Source organism: Crotalus tigris, unplaced genomic scaffold, assembly GCF_016545835.1.
Source record: "Crotalus tigris isolate CLP2741 ecotype Arizona unplaced genomic scaffold, ASM1654583v1 scf7180000018006.139681, whole genome shotgun sequence".
Classification (NCBI taxonomy): domain Eukaryota; kingdom Metazoa; phylum Chordata; class Lepidosauria; order Squamata; family Viperidae; genus Crotalus; species Crotalus tigris.
The window spans coordinates 70,955-76,412 of NW_024096770.1; positions in this window are offsets into that span (position 1 = coordinate 70,955).

Genomic DNA, 5,458 nt, shown 5'->3' on the forward strand with positions numbered 1-5,458 from the left:
TGTAATTTATACAACAGACCTGCAAAATATAACATGATATAAGACCATTATTATTGTGAGAGGAAAACGTATGCAAAAAGAATTTAGAAAGTAAGACATAAAAATGTTTATGGAAACTCATGACTTACTATGAATATTATATTTTAGAATGGCTATCGGTAAAATTTGCCAAAGGTGATAGAAATCACATTTATTTGAATAGTAAGCTACGAATGCCTACCTTCCTCCAGAATAGTTTTTTCTGCTCTTGTTTAATAATAGGAGATTTCTCTGGGGCTGGTATTGATCCTATACCACCCTCAAATTTAATTTTAAATAATCAGATCATTAATAACTTTAAGTGGCTGAGAAACATTCTTCTTTCTCCACTCCATCTATGGAAGTCATAATGGGAGGTAGCTCCATTTCCCACCAACTATATAAACCACGGAGTCTTGTGGCCTAGTAAAAGCTCACCAATATGTTATTGCACAAACATTTGCAAGCTGTACCTTGCTTTATTTAAGTGAGAACAAAGATAGCATCACAATTCTCCATAGATAGCCAAGGCTTGCTATCTTCTGTCATCGAATGAGCAAGAGCTTGTTTCTGCACATCTTTTCAAGTGAAAAACCCTGTTCATTGCCGACAATGCCCTTTTGCTATTTATGTAGGTCAAATTAATCCATTTCTATGCAAGTGGGTAATAAAAGAGCTTTAATCACAGGACATACAATTGGAGATGGTTTGCTAATCTTAGACTAATATCACTACTTCCTTCCTGATGCACAAGTTATTCCCTAAAAGCTCTATTCAAATGTACACAACCTCATTCAAATAAATAAGTACATCAGGAAAGATGATATTTTATAAAACCAAGAAGTAAAATAGGAGAAATAGAGTATTTAGTGATTTATTTATATCATTTATATAGCTACCCATCCCATTAACAATAACTCTGGGTGGTGTATGAGGATTAAACCCAACAAAAATAAGATCAGCCATCCAAACAATAAATGTCAAGGTTGCGGAAATCATTCCATTGGCCAAAAATATCAACAAAAACCAATTAACCAGCAGAACTCACTCAACCTCTGGGTCCAAAAGCTTGAGGGAACAGCCAGATCTTCAAAGCCTTATGGAAGGCTAACAGGGTCAAGACCACTCAGATCTCAAGAGAGATGTATTTCACAGTGCAGGCTCTGTAAGACAGAATGCACAATTCCTGGGTCCAGCAAGAACACATTGCTTGGTGGAAGGGACCCAGAGTATAACCTCCTTGTTAGTTCTGGTGAGTGAGCAGGAATAACGAGAAACAGGCAATGCTGCAAATAGCCTGGCCCTATGCCATGTAGGGCTTTATAAATGATAACTGGCACCTTGAATTGCACTCAGAGGCCCACATGTAGCTCACAAAGGAGCAACCTATAGGAGCGTAACATGGAATGCCAAGAATTGCCTGCAGCATAGCATTCTTCTAAATGCTTTTCAAAGAGAGCCCCCTGTCCAGTACGTCAAATGTAATCTGGATGGCAAAGAAGAAAAACTCACAAAATGGAAACCAAAGCTGATTAAACACTTTCAAGAGACAGGCTGGTACACCAGTAGTCCTTGACTGACGACCATTCTTTAACAACTGTTCAACGTTACAACAGCAATCAAAAAGTAACTTACAACTGGTCCTCGCACTTTCAACTGTTGCTGCATCCCCACAAGGATTCCAGCGCTTGGTAAGTTGGCATGTGTTTACAATGGTTGGGGTCACGTGATCACTATTTACAATCTTCCCAGCCAGTTTCTGAGAAAAAGAGCCAATGGAGGAAGCCAGATTGGCTTGATGACTTAACAACAGTGATTCACTTAACAATCATGGCAAAAAGGTCATAAAATCAGACATGTCTCACCTAACAACTGCCTTTCTCAGAAACAGAAATTGTGGTTGTAAGTCCAGGACTGCAAGTAGTGGTTAACATCTGGATAGAAAATCTATGGTGTTCTAGATATTGCTGATCTGCAGCTCCTAATATCACTGTTGCCTCTGCTGGCTAGAGCAGGCTTTATAGTGCAACAGCATGTTAAATTTCCAACCCAAATTTACCATCAACCAGATCTTAAGAGTTCCAATTTCTTCTCCCCCATGAAGCTCAGCAGATATTCCTGAAATGTTCCTCCTCTTACTGGGTTCTCCCATTATGCTATGTCCTAATGTGGTGTGTTTGGTTTTGTCCAGCCTCTCTAAGTTATTTCATACGAGTGTTGCAACTAGGCTGACTCATACTCCAAGATCCCTTCTTCAAGTGAAATAAAAGAAGCATAAGGAACAAATGTGAGTGACTCTCATTTTTTTCATCATCAAGAGCACACAGCCATGAATCTGTTTCCTTTGCTCCCTAACTAGAGAAGTTCAAGTTGATTTGTCATATTTTATGAGGATTAAGTGCCCTTCAGTGCAGATAAAAACTAATTGCAGGGCTGTTTCAAATTCAGATAAGAAGCTTCCCAGTTCACATCTCCCAGAACAAAAGAAAGAAGGCATTAACTGCTTTTAGCCAGAGTTAAATGAACCACTGACCACAGAACTGCTGGGCTGTGGGTTGGTTGCTTAGCACCATTGCAGCAGAAAAGCTGACTGTCTTTCCGGGATACAATATCCACAGAGACTCATAGTAACCAAAAAGGCTGAAGGCTATCGAAAATGTGTTATTTGTCATTCTTGGCCTTTTAAAGGCAATTTCAGAATTCAGACACCAAAAAGACAAAAGTTAAGGTGGTTTTGAAATGGTCAGTTGCACCAGCCAGGTGGCTGAGAAATAAAGGATCAAAGTAGGCCTTTAATGATTCCTAGGTTCAGGGGGTTCAAGTTACAGAGCAGATTCTGTTGTCTCCTTGAGGATGTAGAAATGATGTTTCCCTGCCCTGAATCTGTATGGGGCAGCTGCAGTTTCCAAATCCATGCGTTGTAGGTCTCTGCTGACATCCACGTTTTTCTGAGATTTTCCCACAGAAGATTCTAGTTAAATTATCTTTGTGGGGGTTTCTCCCCTCCCCAAAGACTTGCAGTTTGATGCCAGCAGCCCACTGCATCTCAGCAACATCCAACTGTGTCTACAAGGACTCTTACATAGGTGCTGCTTGTTGTGACCTGCAACTTTGGTTTAGAGAAGAAGACAGGGAGGAAACTAGATAAACATTAAGTAGCCCCAGGAAAGGTCATCCAGCATCAGCAGAAACATCCCAATGCAGACCATTGAATCTGACAAGTAATGGCATGAAGTTGAACTAAAATATATACATTTAAAGAGTTGACAGATTTTTTTTTAATGATTAAGTGTGTCTCCTTGTTTAGGGTAGGACTCACTGACCTTTTCTCTGTTGATGACAAATCTACAAATAGTAGAATGTAAAGACTGCCATATTTGACCTTTCTATATGAAATTAGAGACGATAGGGAGAGTTTCTCATTTTTTGACTAACTCATCTTTCTATATTATCTCCAACTTTCAGCTCATTTCCTCCATTTCATCCAAGTGTCCCCCTTGCATGTAGAGATAGAAAAAAAAAGCTTCTAGAGCAATGGTTCTCAACCTGTGGGTCGGGACCCTATTTGTGGTCGAACGACCATTTCACAGGGGTCACCAAACAACGCAGTCCGCCATTTTTTCCCCCTTTTCCTTAGCTGTGCTACTCCCTTTTATTCCATTGGCTTTTGAAAGCCAACAGAATAGACTCTCTTGAATAGAGTCTTATTGGCTTTCAAAAGCCAATAGGAATTGTCCAGGCTGTCTCTGCCCTGCTGAGCCTGCCAAAAGCCCCAGTCTGCAAACGATGCTGCATCAGTTGAGTAGTCCTCGACTTACGACCGATTGAGTAGTCCTCGACCTATGACTGGTTGGGGGTCGCAGCATTAAAAAGGTTGAGAACCACTGTTCTAGAGGAATCAAAGAAAATTAATCCCAGTTTGGCCACAATTCCCCAGGACGTTTCTAGAAAAGGGAGAGAGGAAACATAGCTTGTTCCCCTCTTTCCACACACACCCCCATGCTTAATTGCCATGGGGTATTCACTAATAAAGAGAATTACAGCACATGGGAGAGAAAGTTAATTCTTTCCCTCCAGAAATCCTCTCTGAGAATAACCTGCCTACAATTAAATTAAAAAGGAAAAAAAATCCACTGACATTCACGGGCACTTAAGTATCTGGGAAAATTAATTTGGACCTGTGGAAAATTGATTTAGGGCCGGGGCATTCAAGCAAACAATCACAGTTCTTTGCTTGTGAAAAGTTATATGAAGGATGTGATTGACCTAGCCTTGGTCTCATAACACACTAAGTTACCATTTTCCAAATTGTGTATTGTGAGAACAACAAGCTAAAGCCTCCTGAAGACTCATCTGGCAATCTTCAAATTGGCAGCTTGGAGGCAAGGCTGACTTGCTGCAAATTTCCTGCTTGGTATGCCTTCAACCCAGGGTCTCCATAAACTGAATGTTCATCCTAGTTTTATGCAGGCATCACTCTGTGGGTTCCTAGAAAATCCTAGCAGCTATAATTAGATGTTAATTATTTCACAGGGATCTCCCTTCTTAATTATGATTCATAGTTTTCTACTATTAACATGGAATGACTTCTCAAGTAATTTAAGCCCGCACTACAAGTAAGCATCAGATTGTGACTACCAGATCTAGCCTGTAAAAATCCAGACAGCCACAAGATGAGATCAAAGAGGAAAAAACAGCAACTAGTGGTTGCCCAGATTTTTGCAGCCAAGCTATGCAGCCTAATTAAATGAATATATATATCTGGCTCGTGGCCAAAAGCCAGGAGTTTTGCAGTCCATCAGCATCTGCTACAGGGCCCTTAGCTAATTTCAACTCTTGGGGGTGAAATTGAGGAATGGGGTGGCAGTATTTGCTTTCATATACAGGAGTAACTTATTAGAAATTTAGTATGTATGTATGTATGGTAAAGGAGTCCCTGCAGAGTCCCTGTTTATCTCTGTTTCAAGGCCATTGAGCCAGCACTGTCTGAAGATATTTCCATGGTCATGTGGCCGAAGTGGTACCTATTTATCTACTTGCATTTGTATGCTTTCAAACTGCTAGGTTGGCAAGAGCTGGGAAGAAGACGGGATCTCACCCCATCGTGAGCTTCCAGCCAACAAGCCCCACATCTTAACCACTGAGCCACCATACTACCGTATATGTAATATATAATATGTAATATATAATGATTAATAACAAATGCTTAAGTGCCACAGATAAAACATAACTGATTTTATATATATATATACTATATACATATACACACACATACACATACATATACATCACTTATATCTGTGGCACTTAAGCATTTGTTCTTAGTGATTTAAAAGTCAGCAATGTATGTAAAATGTTGAATTGTGCACTACATTAAATTTTAAGAATGAATTCCTATATTTGATTTTGAATTCTACCTTGCAATATTGCTTTAATACTT